Raw genomic sequence first — 19,751 nt, 5'->3', positions numbered from 1 at the left:
GGGCGCAAAAATATGCGCGCATAAATATGTGCGCGCATAAATATGTGCGCGCATATACAGGGTAGGGCGCATAAATATGTGCGCGCATAAATATGTGCGCGCATAAATATGTGCGCGCATATACAGGGTAGGGCGCATAAATATATGCGCGCATAAATATGTGCGCGCATAAATATGTGCGCGCATAAATATGTGCGCGCATATACAGGGTAGGGCGCATAAATATGTGCGTGCATAAATATGTGCGCGCATAAATATGTACGCGCATATACAGGGTAGGGCGCATAAATATGTGCGCGCATAAATATGTGCGCGCATAAATATGTGCGCGCATAAATATGTGCGCGCATATACAGGGTAGGGCGCATAAATATGTGCGCGCATAAATATGTGCGCGCATATACAGGGTAGTGCGCATAAATTTGTGCACGCATAAATATGCATGCGCATATACAGGGTAGGGCGCATAAATATGTGCGCGCATATACAGGGTAGGGCGCATAAATATGTGCACGCATAAATATTTATGTGCGCGCAAACAGGTTAGGGTGCATATATATGTGCGCGCATAAATATGTGTGCGACTATTCAGGGTAGGGCGCATATATATGTGCGCGCATAAATATGTGTATGCATAAATATGTGCGCGCATAAATATGTACGCGCATATACAGGGTAGGGCGCATAAATATGTGCGCGCATAAATATGTGCGCGCATAAATATGTGCGCGCATATACAGGGTAGGGCGCATAAATATGTGCGCGCATAAATATGTGCGCGCATAAATATGTGCGCGCATATACAGGGTAGTGCGCATAAATTTGTGCACGCATAAATATGCATGCGCATATACAGGGTACTGCGCATATATATGTGCGCGCATAAATATGTGTGTGCGTATACAGGGTAGGGCGCATAAATATGTGCGCGCATATACAGGGTAGGGCGCATAAATATGTGCGCGGATAAATATGTGCGCACATATACAGGGTAGGGCGCATAAATATGTGCGCGCATATACAGGGTAGGGCGCATAAATATGTACATGCATAAATATGTGCACGCATAAATATTTGTGTGCGCGCAAACAGGTTAGGGTGCATATATATGTGCGCGCATAAATATGTGTGCGACTATTCAGGGTAGGGCGCATATATATGTGCGCGCATAAATATGTGTACGCATAAATATGTGCGCGCATAAATATGTACGCGCATATACAGGGTAGGGCGCATAAATATGTGCGCGCATAAATATGTGCGCGCATAAATATGTGCGCGCATAAATATGTGCGCGCATATACAGGGTAGGGCGCATAAATATGTGCGTGCATAAATATGTGCGCGCATAAATATATACGCGCATATACAGGGTAGGGCGCATAAATATGTGCGCGCATAAATATGTGCGCGCATAAATATGTGCGCGCATATACAAGGTAGTGCGCATAAATTTGTGCACGCATAAATATGCATGCGCATATACAGGGTACTGCGCATATATATGTGCACGCATAAACATGTGTGCGCGTATACAGGGTAGTGCGCATAAATATGCGCGCACATATACAGGGTAGGGCGCATAAATATTTGCGGGCATATACAGGGTAGGGCGCATAAATATGTGCGCGCATAAATATGTGCGCGCAAAAATATGTGCGCGCATATACAGGGTAGTGCGCATAAATTTGTGCACGCATAAATATGCATGCGCATATACAGGGTAGGGCGCATAAATATGTGCGCGCATATACAGGGTAGGGCGCATAAATATGTGCACGCATAAATATTTATGTGCGCGCAAACAGGTTAGGGTGCATATATATGTGCGCGCATAAATATGTGTGCGACTATTCAGGGTAGGGCGCATATATATGTGCGCGCATAAATATGTGTACGCATAAATATGTGCGCGCATAAATATGTACGCGCATATACAGGGTAGGGCGCATAAATATGTGCGCGCATAAATATGTGCGCGCATAAATATGTGCGCGCATATACAGGGTAGGGCGCATAAATATGTGCGCGCATAAATATGTGCGCGCATAAATATGTGCGCGCATATACAGGGTAGTGCGCATAAATTTGTGCACGCATAAATATGCATGCGCATATACAGGGTACTGCGCATATATATGTGCGCGCATAAATATGTGTGCGCGTATACAGGGTAGGGCGCATAAATATGTGCGCGCATATACAGGGTAGGGCGCATAAATATGTGCGCGGATAAATATGTGCGCACATATACAGGGTAGGGCGCATAAATATGTGCGCGCATATACAGGGTAGGGCGCATAAATATGTACATGCATAAATATGTGCACGCATAAATATTTGTGTGCGCGCAAACAGGTTAGGGTGCAGATATATGTGCGCGCATAAATATGTGTGCGCGTATTCAGGGTAGGGCGCATATATATGTGCGCGCATAAATATGTGTACGCATAAATATGTACGCGCATATACAGGGTAGGGCGCATAAATATGTGCGCGCATAAATATGTGCGCGCATAAATATGTGCGCGCATATACAGGGTAGGGCGCATAAATATGTACATGCATAAATATGTGCACGCATAAATATTTGTGTGCGCGCAAACAGGTTAGGGTGCAGATATATGTGCGCGCATAAATATGTGTGCGCGTATTCAGGGTAGGGCGCATATATATGTGCGCGCATAAATATGTGTACGCATAAATATGTACGCGCATATACAGGGTAGGGCGCATAAATATGTGCGCGCATAAATATGTGCGCGCATAAATATGTGCGCGCATATACAGGGTAGGGCGCATAAATATGTGCGTGTATAAATATGTGCGCGCATAAATATGTGCGCGCATATACAGGGTAGTGCGCATAAATTTGTGCACGCATAAATATGCATGCGCATATACAGGGTACTGCGCATATATATGTGCGCGCATAAATATGTGTGCGCGTATACAGGGTAGGGCGCATAAATATGTGCGCGCATATACAGGGTAGGGCGCATAAATATGTGCGCGGATAAATATGTGCGCACATATACAGGGTAGGGCGCATAAATATGTGCGCGCATATACAGGGTAGGGCGCATAAATATGTACATGCATAAATATGTGCACGCATAAATATTTGTGTGCGCGCAAACAGGTTAGGGTGCATATATATGTGCGCGCATAAATATGTGTGCGCGTATTCAGGGTAGGGCGCATATATATGTGCGCGCATAAATATGTGTACGCATAAATATGTGCGCGCATAAATATGTACGCGCATATACAGGGTAGGGCGCATAAATATGTGCGCGCATAAATATGTGCGCGCATAAATATGTGCGCGCATATACAGGGTAGGGCGCATAAATATGTGCGTGTATAAATATTTGCGCGCATAAATATGTACGCGCATATACAGGGTAGGGCGCATAAATATGTGCGCGCATAAATATGTGCGCGCATAAATATGTGCGCGCATAAATATGTGCGCGCATATACAGGATAGGGCGCATAAATATGTGCGCGCATAAATATGTGCGCGCATAAATATGTGCGCGCATATACAGGGTAGTGCGCATAAATTTGTGCACGCATAAATATGCATGCGCATATACAGGGTACTGCGCATATATATGTGAGCGCATAAACGTGTGCGTGTATACAGGGTAGTGTGCATAAATATGCGCGCACATATACAGGGTAGGGCGCATAAATATGTGCGCGCATAAATATGTGCACGCATAAATATGTGCGCGCATATACAGGGTAGGGCGCATAAATATGTGCGTGTATAAATATGTGCGCGCATAAATATGTGCGCGCATAAATATGTGCGCGCATATACAGTGTAGTGCGCATAAATTTGTGCACGCATAAATATGCATGCGCATATACAGGGTACTGCGCATATATATGTGCGCGCATAAACATGTGTGCGCGTATACAGGGTAGTGCGCATAAATATGCGCACACATATACAGGGTAGGGCGCATAAATATGTGCACGCATAAATATGTGCGCGCATATACAGGGTAGGGCGCATAAATATGTGCGTGTATAAATATGTGCGCGCATAAATATGTACGCGCATATACAGGGTAGGGCGCATAAATATGTGCACGCATAAATATGTGCGCGCATATACAGGGTAGGGCGCATAAATATGTGCGCGCATAAATATGTGCGCGCATATACAGGGTAGGGCGCATAAATATGTGCGCGCATAAATATGTGCGCGCATAAATATGTGCGCGCATATACAGGGTAGTGCGCATAAATTTGTGCACGCATAAATATGCATGCGCATATACAGGGTACTGCGCATATATATGTGCGCGCATAAATATGTGTGCGCGTATACAGGGTAGGGCGCATAAATATGTGCGCGCATATACAGGGTAGGGCGCATAAATATGTGCGCGGATAAATATGTGCGCACATATACAGGGTAGGGCGCATAAATATGTGCGCGCATATACAGGGTAGGGCGCATAAATATGTACATGCATAAATATGTGCACGCATAAATATTTGTGTGCGCGCAAACAGGTTAGGGTGCAGATATATGTGCGCGCATAAATATGTGTGCGCGTATTCAGGGTAGGGCTCATATATATGTGCGCGCATAAATATGTGTACGCATAAATATGTACGCGCATATACAGGGTAGGGCGCATAAATATGTGCGCGCATAAATATGTGCGCGCATAAATATGTGCGCGCATATACAGGGTAGGGCGCATAAATATGTGCGTGTATAAATATGTGCGCGCATAAATATGTACGCGCATATACAGGGTAGGGCGCATAAATATGTGCGCGCATAAATATGTGCGCGCATAAATATGTGCGCGCATATACAGGGTAGTGCGCATAAATTTGTGCACGCATAAATATGCATGCGCATATACAGTGTACTGCGCATATATATGTGCGCGCATAAATATGTGTGCGCGTATACAGGGTAGGGCGCATAAATATGTGCGCGCATATACAGGGTAGGGCGCATAAATATGTGCGCGGATAAATATGTGCGCACATATACAGGGTAGGGCGCATAAATATGTGCGCGCATATACAGGGTAGGGCGCATAAATATGTACATGCATAAATATGTGCACGCATAAATATTTGTGTGCGCGCAAACAGGTTAGGGTGCATATATATGTGCGCGCATAAATATGTGTGCGTGTATTCAGGGTAGGGCGCATATATATGTGCGCGCATAAATATGTGTACGCATAAATATGTGCGCGCATAAATATGTACGCGCATATACAGGGTAGGGCGCATAAATATGTGCGCGCATAAATATGTGCGCGCATAAATATGTGCGCGCATAAATATGTGCGCGCATATACAGGGTAGGGCGCATAAATATGTGCGTGTATAAATATTTGCGCGCATAAATATGTACGCGCATATACAGGGTAGGGCGCATAAATATGTGCGCGCATAAATATGTGCGCGCATAAATATGTGCGCGCATAAATATGTGCGCGCATATACAGGGTAGGGCGCATAAATATGTGCGCGCATAAATATGTGCGCGCATAAATATGTGCGCGCATATACAGGGTAGTGCGCATAAATTTGTGCACACATAAATATGCATGCGCATATACAGGGTACTGCGCATATATATGTGAGCGCATAAACGTGTGCGCGTATACAGGGTAGTGCGCATAAATATGCGCGCACATATACAGGGTAGGGCGCATAAATATGTGCGCGCATAAATATGTGCACGCATAAATATGTGCGCGCATATACAGGGTAGGGCGCATAAATATGTGCGTGTATAAATATGTGCGCGCATAAATATGTGCGCGCATAAATATGTGCGCGCATATACAGTGTAGTGCGCATAAATTTGTGCACGCATAAATATGCATGCGCATATACAGGGTACTGCGCATATATATGTGCGCGCATAAACATGTGTGCGCGTATACAGGGTAGTGCGCATAAATATGCGCACACATATACAGGGTAGGGCGCATAAATATGTGCACGCATAAATATGTGCGCGCATATACAGGGTAGGGCGCATAAATATGTGCGTGTATAAATATGTGCGCGCATAAATATGTACGCGCATATACAGGGTAGGGCGCATAAATATGTGCACGCATAAATATGTGCGCGCAAATACAGGGTAGGGCGCATAAATATGTGCGCGCATAAATATGTGCGCGCATATACAGGGTAGGGCGCATAAATATGTGCGCGCATATATATGTGCGCGCATAAATATGTGCGCGCATATACAGGGTAGTGCGCATAAATTTGTGCACGCATAAATATGCATGCGCATATACAGGGTACTGCGCATATATATGTGCGCGCATAAATATGTGTGCGCGTATACAGGGTAGGGCGCATAAATATGTGCGCGCATATACAGGGTAGGGCGCATAAATATGTGCGCGGATAAATATGTGCGCACATATACAGGGTAGGGCGCATAAATATGTGCGCGCATATACAGGGTAGGGCGCATAAATATGTACATGCATAAATATGTGCACGCATAAATATTTGTGTGCGCGCAAACAGGTTAGGGTGCAGATATATGTGCGCGCATAAATATGTGTGCGCGTATTCAGGGTAGGGCGCATATATATGTGCGCGCATAAATATGTGTACGCATAAATATGTGCGCGCATAAATATGTACGCGCATATACAGGGTAGGGCGCATAAATATGTGCGCGCATAAATATGTGCGCGCATAAATATGTGCGCGCATATACAGGGTAGGGCGCATAAATATGTGCGTGTATAAATATGTGCGCGCATAAATATGTACGCGCATATACAGGGTAGGGCGCATAAATATGTGCGCGCATAAATATGTGCGCGCATAAATATGTGCGCGCATATACAGGGTAGTGCGCATAAATTTGTGCACGCATAAATATGCATGCGCATATACAGGGTACTGCGCATATATATGTGCGCGCATAAATATGTGTGCGCGTATACAGGGTAGGGCGCATAAATATGTGCGCGCATATACAGGGTAGGGCGCATAAATATGTGCGCGGATAAATATGTGCGCACATATACAGGGTAGGGCGCATAAATATGTGCGCGCATATACAGGGTAGGGCGCATAAATATGTACATGCATAAATATGTGCACGCATAAATATTTGTGTGCGCGCAAACAGGTTAGGGTGCATATATATGTGCGCGCATAAATATGTGTGCGCGTATTCAGGGTAGGGCGCATATATATGTGCGCGCATAAATATGTGTACGCATAAATATGTGCGCGCATAAATATGTACGCGCATATACAGGGTAGGGCGCATAAATATGTGTGCGCATAAATATGTGCGCGCATAAATATGTGCGCGCATATACAGGGTAGGGCGCATAAATATGTGCGTGTATAAATATTTGCGCGCATAAATATGTACGCGCATATACAGGGTAGGGCGCATAAATATGTGCGCGCATAAATATGTGCGCGCATAAATATGTGCGCGCATATACAGGGTAGGGCGCATAAATATGTGCGCGCATAAATATGTGCGCGCATAAATATGTGCGCGCATATACAGGGTAGTGCGCATAAATTTGTGCACGCATAAATATGCATGCGCATATACAGGGTACTGCGCATATATATGTGAGCGCATAAACGTGTGCGCGTATACAGGGTAGTGCGCATAAATATGCGCGCACATATACAGGGTAGGGCGCATAAATATGTGCGTGCATAAATATGTGCACGCATAAATATGTGCGCGCATATACAGGGTAGGGCGCATAAATATGTGCGTGTATAAATATGTGCGCGCATAAATATGTGCGCGCATAAATATGTGCGCGCATATACAGTGTAGTGCGCATAAATTTGTGCACGCATAAATATGCATGCGCATATACAGGGTACTGCGCATATATATGTGCGCGCATAAACATGTGTGCGCGTATACAGGGTAGTGCGCATAAATATGCGCACACATATACAGGGTAGGGCGCATAAATATGTGCACGCATAAATATGTGCGCGCATATACAGGGTAGGGCGCATAAATATGTGCGTGTATAAATATGTGCGCGCATAAATATGTACGCGCATATACAAAGTAGGGCGCATAAATATGTGCGCGCATAAATATGTGCGCGCATAAATATGTGCGCGCATAAATATGTGCGCGCATAAATATGTGCGCGTATATACAGGGTAGGGCGCATAAATATGTGCGCGCATAAATATGTGCGCGCATAAATATGTGCGCGCATAAATATGTGCGCGCATATACAGGGTAGTGCGCATAAATTTGTGCACGCATAAATATGCATGCGCATATACAGGGTACTGCGCATATATATGTGCGCGCATAAACATGTGTGCGCGTATACAGGGTAGTGCGCATAAATATGCGCACACATATACAGGGTAGGGCGCATAAATATGCGCGCGCATATACAGGGTAGGGCGCATAAATATGTGCGCGGATAAATATGTGCGCTCATATACAGGGTAGGGCGCATAAATATGTGCGCGCATATACAGGGTAGGGCGCATAAATATGTGCATGCATAAATATGTGCACGCATAAATATTTATGTGCGCACAAACAGGTTAGGGTGCATATATATGTGCGCGCATAAATATGTGTGCGCGTATTCAGGGTAGGGCGCATGAATATGCGCGCATAAATATGTGCGCGCATAAATATGTGCGCGCATATACAGGGTAGGGCGCATAAATATGTGCGCGCATAAATATGTGCGCGCATAAATATGTGCGCGCATATACAGGGTAGTGCGCATAAATTTGTGCACGCATAAATATGCATGCGCATATACAGGGTACTGCGCATATACACTCACCGGCCACTTTATTAGGTACACCTGTCCAACTTCTCGTTAACACTTAATTTCTAATCAGCCAATCACATGGCGGCAACTCAGTGCATTTAGGCATGTAGACATGGTCAAGACAATCTCCTGCAGTTCAAACCGAGCATCAGTATGGGGAAGAAAGGTGATTTGAGTGCCTTTGAACGTGGCATGGTTGTTGGTGCCAGAAGGGCTGGTCTGAGTATTTCAGAAACTGCTGATCTACTGGGATTTTCATGCACAACCATCTCTAGGGTTTACAGAGAATGGTCCGAAAAAGAAAAAACATCCAGTGAGCGGCAGTTCTGTGGGCGGAAATGCGTTGTTGATGCCGCAGGTCAGAGGAGAATGGCCAGACTGGTTCGAGCTGATAGAAAGGCAACAGTGACTCAAATAGCCACCCGTTACAACCAAGGTAGCCAGAAGAGCATCTCTGAACGCCGCACAGTACGTCCAACTTTGAGGCAGATGGGCTACAGCAGCAGAAGACCACACCGGGTGCCACTCCTTTCAGCTAAGAAAAGGAAACTGAGGCTACAATTTGCACAAGCTCATCGAAATTGGACAATTGAAGATTGGAAAAACGTTGCCTGGTCTGATGAGTCTCGATTTCTGCTGCGACATTCGGATGGTAGGGTCAGAATTTGGCGTCAACAACATGAAAGCATGGATCCATCCTGCCTTGTATCAATGGTTCAGGCTGGTGGTGGTGGTGTCATGGTGTGGGGAATATTTTCTTGGCACTCTTTGGGCCCCTTGGTACCAATTGAGCATCGTTGCAACGCCAAAGCCTACCTGAGTATTGTTGCTGACCATGTCCATCCCTTTATGACCACAATGTACCCAACATCTGATGGCTACTTTCAGCAGGATAATGCAATGCCATGTCATAAAGCTGGAATCATCTCAGACTGGTTTCTTGAACATGACAATGAGTTCACTGTACTCCAATGGCCTCCACAGTCACCAGATCTCAATCCAATAGAGCATCTTTGGGATGTGGTGGAACGGGAGATTCGCATCATGGATGTGCAGCCGACAAATCTGCGGCAACTGTGTGATGCCATCATGTCAATATGGACCAAAATCTCTGAGGAATGCTTCCAGCACCTTGTTGTATCTATGCCACGAAGAATTGAGGCAGTTCTGAAGTCAAAAGGGGGTCCAACCCATTACTAGCATGGTGTACCTAATAAAGTGGCCGGTGAGTGTATATGTGCGCGCATAAATATGTGTGCGCGTATACAGGGTAGTGCGCATAAATATGCGCGCACATATACAGGGTAGGGCGCATAAATATGTGCGCGCATATACAGGGTAGGGCGCATAAATATGTGCGCGGATAAATATGTGCGCGCATATACAGGGTAGGGCGTATAAATATGTGCGCGCATAAATATGTGCGCGCATAAATATGTGCGCGCATAAATATGTGCGCGCATATACAGGGTAGGGCGCATAAATATGTGCATGCATAAATATGTGCGCGCATAAATATGTACGCGCATATACAGGGTAGGGCGCATAAATATGTGCGCGCATAAATATGTGCGCGCATAAATATGTGCGCGCATAAATATGTGCGCGCATAAATATGTGTGCGCATATACAGGGTAGGGAGCATAAATATGTGCGCGCATAAATATGTGCGCGCATATACAGGGTAGTGCGCATAAATTTGTGCACACATAAATATGCATGCGCATATACAGGGTACTGCGCATATATATGTGCGCGCATAAACATGTGTGCACGTATACAGGGTAGGGCGCATAAATATGTGCGCGCATATACAGGGTAGGGCGCATAAATATGTACATGCATAAATATGTGCACGCATAAATATTTATGTGCGCGCAAACAGGTTAGGGTGCATATATATGTGCGCGCATAAATATGTGTGCGCGTATTCAGGGTAGGGCGCATATATATGTGCGCGCATAAATATGTGTACGTATAAATATGTGCGCGCATAAATATGTACGCGCATATACAGGGTAGGGCGCATAAATATGCGCGCATAAATATGTGCGCGCATATACAGGGTAGGGCGCATAAATATGCGCGCATAAATATGTGCGCGCATAAATATGTGCGCGCATAAATATGTGCGCACATATACAGGGTAGGGCGCATAAATATGTGCGCGCATAAATATGTGCGCGCATAAATATGTACGCGCATATACAGGGTAGTGCGCATAAATTTGTTCACGCATAAATATGCATGCGCATATACAGGGTACTGCGCATATATATGTGCGCGCATAAATATGTGTGCGCGTATACAGGGTAGTGCGCATAAATATGCGCGCACATATACAGGGTAGGGCGCATAAATATGTGCGCGCATATACAGGGTAGGGCGCATAAATATGTGCGCGGATAAATATGTGCGCTCATATACAGGGTAGGGCGCATAAATATGTGCACGCATATACAGGGTAGGGCGCATAAATATATACATGCATAAATATGTGCACGCATAAATATTTATGTGCGCGCAAACAGGTTAGGGTGCATATATATGTTCGCGCATAAATATGTGTGCGCGTATTCAGGGTAGGGCGCATAAATATGCGCGCATAAATATGTGCGCGCATAAATATGTGCGCGCATATACAGGGTAGGGCGCATAAATATGTGCGCGCATAAATATGTGCGCGCATAAATATGTGCGCGCATATACAGGGTAGGGCGCATAAATATGTGCGCGCACAAATATGTGCGCGCATATACAGGGTAGTGCGCATAAATTTGTGCACGCATAAATATGCTTGCGCATATACAGGGTACTGCGCATAAATATGTGCGCGGATAAATATGTGCGCAAATATACAGGGTAGGGCGCATAAATATGTGCGCGCATATACAGGGTAGGGCGCATAAATATGTACATGCATAAATATGTGCACGCATAAATATTTGTGTGCGCGCAAACAGGTTAGGGTGCATATATATGTGCGCGCATTAATATGTGTGCGCGTATTCAGGGTAGGGCGCATAAATATGTGTGCGACTATTCAGGGTAGGGCGCATATATATGTGCGCGCATAAATATGTGTACGCATAAATATGTGCGCGCATAAATATGTACTCGCATATACAGGGTAGGGCGCATATATATGTGCGCGCATAAATATGTGTACGCATAAATATGTGCGCGCATAAATATGTACGCGCATATACAGGGTAGGGCGCATAAATATGTGCGCGCACAAATATGTGCGCGCATATACAGGGTAGTGCGCATAAATTTGTGCACGCATAAATATGCTTGCGCATATACAGGGTACTGCGCATAAATATGTGCGCGGATAAATATGTGCGCAAATATACAGGGTAGGGCGCATAAATATGTGCGCGCATATACAGGGTAGGGCGCATAAATATGTACATGCATAAATATGTGCACGCATAAATATTTGTGTGCGCGCAAACAGGTTAGGGTGCATATATATGTGCGCGCATTAATATGTGTGCGCGTATTCAGGGTAGGGCGCATATATATGTGGGCGCATAAATATGTGTACGCATAAATATGTACGCGCATATACAGGGTAGGGCGCATAAATATGTGCGCGCATAAATATGTGCGCGCATAAATATGTGCGCGCATAAATATGTGCGCGCATATACAGGGTAGGGCGCATAAATATGTGCGTGCATAAATATGTGCGCGCATAAATATGTACGCGCAAATACAGGGTAGGGCGCATAAATATGTGCGCGCATAAATATGTGCGCGCATAAATATGTGCACGCATAAATATATGCGCGCATATACAGGGTAGGGCGCATAAATATGTGCGCGCATAAATATGTGCGCGCATAAATATGTGCGCGCATATACAGGGTAGTGCACATAAATTTGTGCACGCATAAATATGCATGCGCATATACAGGGTACTGCGCATATATATGTGCGCGCATAAACATGTGTGCGCGTATACAGGGTAGTGCGCATAAATATGCGCGCACATATACAGGGTAGGGCGCATAAATATGTGCGCGCATATACAGAGTAGGGCGCATAAATATGTGCGCGGATAAATATGTGCGCTCATATACAGGGTAGGGCGCATAAATATGTGCGCGCATATACAGGGTAGGGCGCATAAATATGTACATGCATAAATATGTGCACGCATAAATATTTATGTGCGCGCAAACAGGTTAGGGTGCATATATATGTGCGCGCATAAATATGTGTGCGCGTATTCAGGGTAGGGCGCATATATATGTGCGCGCATAAATATGTGTACGTATAAATATGTGCGCGCATAAATATGTACGTGCATATACAGGGTAGGGCGCATAAATATGTGCGCGCATAAATATGTGCGCGCATATACAGGGTAGGGCGCATAAATATGTGCGCGCATAAATATGTGCGCGCATAAATATGTGCGCGCATATACAGGGTAGTGCGCATAAATTTGTGCACGCATAAATATGCATGCGCATATACAGGGTACTGCGCATATATATGTGCGCGCATAAATATGTGTGCGTGTATACAGGGTAGGGCGCATAAATATGTGCGCGCATATACAGGGTAGGGCGCATAAATATGTACATGCATAAATATGTGCACGCATAAATATTTGTGTGCGCGCAAACAGGTTAGGGTGCATATATATGTGCGCGCATAAATATGTGTGCGCGTATTTTGGGTAGGGCGCATATATATGTGCGCGCATAAATATGTGTACGCATAAATATGTGCGCGCATAAATATGTACGTGCATATACAGGGTAGGGCGCATAAATATATGCGCGCATAAATATGTGCGCACATAAATATGTGTACGCATAAATATGTGTACGCATAAATATGTGCGCGCATAAATATGTACGCTCATATACAGGGTAGGGCGCATAAATATGTGCGCGCATAAATATGTGCGCGCATATACAGGGTAGGGCGCATAAATATGTGCGCGCATAAATATGTGCGCGCATATACAGGGTAGTGCGCATAAATTTGTGCACACATAAATATGCATGCGCATATACAGGGTACTGCGCATATATATGTGCGCGTATAAATATGTGTGCGCGTATACAGGGTAGGGCGCATAAATATGTGCGCGCATATACAGGGTAGGGCGCATAAATATGTACATGCATAAATATGTGCACGCATAAATATTTGTGTGCGCGCAAACAGGTTAGGGTGCATATATATGTGCGCGCATAAATATGTTTGCGCGTATTCAGGGTAGGGCGCATAAATATGTGTGCGACTATTCAGGGTAGGGCGCATATATATGTGCGCGCATAAATATGTGTACGCATAAATATGTGCGCGCATAAATATGTACGCGCATATACAGGGTAGGGCGCATAAATATGTGCGCGCATAAATATGTGCGCGCATAAATATGTGCGCGCATATACAGGGTAGGGCGCATAAATATGTGCGCGCATAAATATGTGCGCGCATATACAGGGTAGTGCGCATAAATTTGTGCACGCATAAATATGCATGCGCATATACAGGGTACTGCGCATAAATATGTCCGCGGATAAATATGTGCGCACATATACAGGGTAGGGCGCATAAATATGTGCGCGCATATACAGGGTAGGGCGCATAAATATGTATATGCATAAATATGTGCACGCATAAATATTTGTGTGCGCGCAAACAGGTTAGGGTGCATATATATGTGCGCGCAATAATATGTGTGCGCGTATTCAGGGTAGGGCGCATATATATGTGCGCGCATAAATATGTGTACGCATAAATATGTACGCGCATATACAGGGTAGGGCGCATAAATATGTGCGCGCATAAATATGTGCGCGCATAAATATGTGCGCGCATAAATATGTGCGCGCATATACAGGGTAGGGCGCATAAATATGTGCGTGCATAAATATGTGCGCGCATAAATATGTACGCGCATATACAGGGTAGGGCGCATAAATATGTGCGCGCATAAATATGTGCGCGCATAAATATGTGCACGCATAAATATATGCGCGCATATACAGGGTAGGGCGCATAAATATGTGCGCGCATAAATATGTGCGCGCATAAATATGTGCGCGCATATACAGGGTAGTGCACATAAATTTGTGCACGCATAAATATGCATGCGCATATACAGGGTACTGCGCATATATATGTGCGCGCATAAACATGTGTGCGCGTATACAGGGTAGTGCGCATAAATATGCGCGCACATATACAGGGTAGGGCGCATAAATATGTGCGCGCATATACAGAGTAGGGCGCATAAATATGTGCGCGGATAAATATGTGCGCTCATATACAGGGTAGGGCGCATAAATATGTGCGCGCATATACAGGGTAGGGCGCATAAATATGTACATGCATAAATATGTGCACGCATAAATATTTATGTGCGCGCAAACAGGTTAGGGTGCATATATATGTGCGCGCATAAATATGTGTGCGCGTATTCAGGGTAGGGCGCATATATATGTGCGCGCATAAATATGTGTACGTATAAATATGTGCGCGCATAAATATGTACGCGCATATACAGGGTAGGGCGCATGAATATGCGCGCATAAATATGTGCGCGCATAAATATGTGCGCGCATATACAGGGTAGGGCGCATAAATATGTGCGCGCATAAATATGTGCGCGCATATACAGGGTAGTGCGCATAAATTTGTGCACGCATAAATATGCATGCGCATATACAGGGTACTGCGCATATACACTCACCGGCCACTTTATTAGGTACACCTGTCCAACTTCTCGTTAACACTTAATTTCTAATCAGCCAATCACATGGCGGCAACTCAGTGCATTTAGGCATGTAGACATGGTCAAGACAATCTCCTGCAGTTCAAACCGAGCATCAGTATGGGGAAGAAAGGTGATTTGAGTGCCTTTGAACGTGGCATGGTTGTTGGTGCCAGAAGGGCTGGTCTGAGTATTTCAGAAACTGCTGATCTACTGGGATTTTCATGCACAACCATCTCTAGGGTTTACAGAGAATGGTCCGAAAAAGAAAAAACATCCAGTGAGCGGCAGTTCTGTGGGCGGAAATGCGTTGTTGATGCCGGAGGTCAGAGGAGAATGGCCAGACTGGTTCGAGCTGATAGAAAGGCAACAGTGACTCAAATAGCCACCCGTTACAACCAAGGTAGCCAGAAGAGCATCTCTGAACGCCGCACAGTACGTCCAACTTTGAGGCAGATGGGCTACAGCAGCAGAAGACCACACCGGGTGCCACTCCTTTCAGCTAAGAACAGGAAACTGAGGCTACAATTTGCACAAGCTCATCGAAATTGGACAATTGAAGATTGGAAAAATGTTGCCTGGTCTGATGAGTCTCGATTTCTGCTGCGACATTCGGATGGTAGGGTCAGAATTTGGCGTCAACAACATGAAAGCATGGATCCATCCTGCCTTGTATCAATGGTTCAGGCTGGTGGTGGTGGTGTCATGGTGTGGGGAATATTTTCTTGGCACTCTTTGGGCCCCTTGGTACCAATTGAGCATCGTTGCAATGCCAAAGCCTACCTGAGTATTGTTGCTGACCATGTCCATCCCTTTATGACCACATTGTACCCAACATCTGATGGCTACTTTCAGCAGGATAATGCAATGCCATGTCATAAAGCTGGAATCATCTCAGACTGGTTTCTTGAACATGACAATGAGTTCACTGTACTCCAATGGCCTCCACAGTCACCAGATCTCAATCCAATAGAGCATCTTTGGGATGTGGTGGAACGGGAGATTCGCATCATGGATGTGCAGCCGACAAATCTGCGGCAACTGTGTGATGCCATCATGTCAATATGGACCAAAATCTCTGAGGAATGCTTCCAGCACCTTGTTGTATCTATGCCACGAAGAATTGAGGCAGTTCTGAAGTCAAAAGGGGGTCCAACCCATTACTAGCATGGTGTACCTAATAAAGTGGCCGGTGAGTGTATATGTGCGCGCATAAATATGTGTGCGCGTATACAGGGTAGTGCGCATAAATATGCGCGCACATATACAGGGTAGGGCGCATAAATATGTGCGCGCATATACAGGGTAGGGCGCATAAATATGTGCGCGGATAAATATGTGCGCTCATATACAGGGTAGGGCGCATAAATATGTGCGCGCATATACAGGGTAGGGCGCATAAATATGTACATGCATAAATATGTGCACGCATAAATATTTATGTGCGCGCAAACAGGTTAGGGTGCATATATATGTGCGCGCATAAATATGTGTGCGCGTATTCAGGGTAGGGCGCAAAAATATGCGCGCATAAATATGTGCGCGCATAAATATGTGCGCGCATATACAGGGTAGGGCGCATAAATATGTGCGAGCATAAATATGTGCGCGCATAAATATGTGCGCGCATATACAGGGTAGGGCGCATAAATATGTGCGCGCATAAATATGTGCGCGCATAAATATGTGCGCGCATATACAGGGTAGGGCGCATAAATATGTGCGTGCATAAATATGTGCGCGCATAAATATGTACGCGCATATACAGGGTAGGGCGCATAAATATGTGCGCGCATAAATATGTGCGCGCATAAATATGTGCGCGCATAAATATGTGCGCGCATAAATATGTGCGCGCATATACAGGGTAGGGCGCATAAATATGTGCGCGCATAAATATGTGCGCGCATAAATATGTGCGCGCATATACAGGGTAGTGCGCATAAATTTGTGCACGCATAAATATGCATGCGCATATACAGGGTAGGGCGCATAAATATGTGCGCGCATATACAGGGTAGGGCGCATAAATATGTGCACGCATAAATATTTATGTGCGCGCAAACAGGTTAGGGTGCATATATATGTGCGCGCATAAATATGTGTGCGACTATTCAGGGTAGGGCGCATATATATGTGCGCGCATAAATATGTGTATGCATAAATATGTGCGCGCATAAATATGTACGCGCATATACAGGGTAGGGCGCATAAATATGTGCGCGCATAAATATGTGCGCGCATAAATATGTGCGCGCATATACAGGGTAGGGCGCATAAATATGTGCGCGCATAAATATGTGCGCGCATAAATATGTGCACGCATATACAGGGTAGTGCGCATAAATTTGTGCACGCATAAATATGCATGCGCATATACAGGGTACTGCGCATATATATGTGCGCGCATAAATATGTGTGTGCGTATACAGGGTAGGGCGCATAAATATGTGCGCGCATATACAGGGTAGGGCGCATAAATATGTGCGCGGATAAATATGTGCGCACATATACAGGGTAGGGCGCATAAATATGTGCGCGCATATACAGGGTAGGGCGCATAAATATGTACATGCATAAATATGTTCACGCATAAATATTTGTGTGCGCGCAAACAGGTTAGGGTGCATATATATGTGCGCGCATAAATATGTGTGCGACTATTCAGGGTAGGGCGCATATATATGTGCGCGCATAAATATGTGTACGCATAAATATGTGCGCGCATAAATATGTACGCGCATATACAGGGTAGGGCGCATAAATATGTGCGCGCATAAATATATGCGCGCATAAATATGTGCGCGCATAAATATGTGCGCGCATATACAGGGTAGGGCGCATAAATATGTGCGTGCATAAATATGTGCGCGCATAAATATGTACGCGCATATACAGGGTAGGGCGCATAAATATGTGCGCGCATAAATATGTGCGCGCATAAATATGTGCGCGCATATACAGGGTAGTGCGCATAAATTTGTGCACGCATAAATATGCATGCGCATATACAGGGTACAGCGCATATATATGTGCACGCATAAACATGTGTGCGCGTATACAGGGTAGTGCGCATAAATATGCGCGCACATATACAGGGTAGGGCGCATAAATATTTGCGGGCATATACAGGGTAGGGCGCATAAATATGTGCGCGCATAAATATGTGCGCGCAAAAATATGTGCGCGCATATACAGGGTAGTGCGCATAAATTTGTGCACGCATAAATATGCATGCGCATATACAGGGTAGGGCGCATAAATATGTGCGCGCATATACAGGGTAGGGCGCATAAATATGTGCACGCATAAATATTTATGTGCGCGCAAACAGGTTAGGGTGCATATATATGTGCGCGCATAAATATGTGTGCGACTATTCAGGGTAGGGCGCATATATATGTGCGCGCATAAATATGTGTACGCATAAATATGTGCGCGCATAAATATGTACGCGCATATACAGGGTAGGGCGCATAAATATGTGCGCGCATAAATATGTGCGCGCATAAATATGTGCGCGCATATACAGGGTAGGGCGCATAAATATGTGCGCGCATAAATATGTGCGCGCATAAATATGTGCGCGCATATACAGGGTAGTGCGCATAAATTTGTGCACGCATAAATATGCATGCGCATATACAGGGTACTGCGCATATATATGTGCGCGCATAAATATGTGTGCGCGTATACAGGGTAGGGCGCATAAATATGTGCGCGCATATACAGGGTAGGGCGCATAAATATGTACATGCATAAATATGTGCACGCATAAATATTTGTGTGCGCACAAACAGGTTAGGGTGCATATATATGTGCGCGCATAAATATGTGTGCGCGTATTCAGGGTAGGGCGCATATATATGTGCGCGCATAAATATGTGTACGCATAAATATGTGCGCGCATAAATATGTACGCGCATATACAGGGTAGGGCGCATAAATATGTGCGCGGATAAATATGTGCGCACATATACAGGGTAGGGCGCATAAATATGTGCGCGCATATACAGGGTAGGGCGCATATATGTGCGCACATAAATATGTGTGCGGATAAATATGTGCGTGCATATACAGGGTAGGGCGCATAAATATGTGCGCACATAAATATGTGCGCTCATATACAGGGTAGGGCACATAAATGTGTGCGCGCATAAATATATATGTGCGCG

This window comes from Leptodactylus fuscus, chromosome 7 (assembly GCF_031893055.1).
Source record: "Leptodactylus fuscus isolate aLepFus1 chromosome 7, aLepFus1.hap2, whole genome shotgun sequence".
In the NCBI taxonomy this organism is placed as follows: Eukaryota; Metazoa; Chordata; class Amphibia; order Anura; family Leptodactylidae; genus Leptodactylus; species Leptodactylus fuscus.
Note: the sequence above shows the minus strand (reverse complement) of the source record.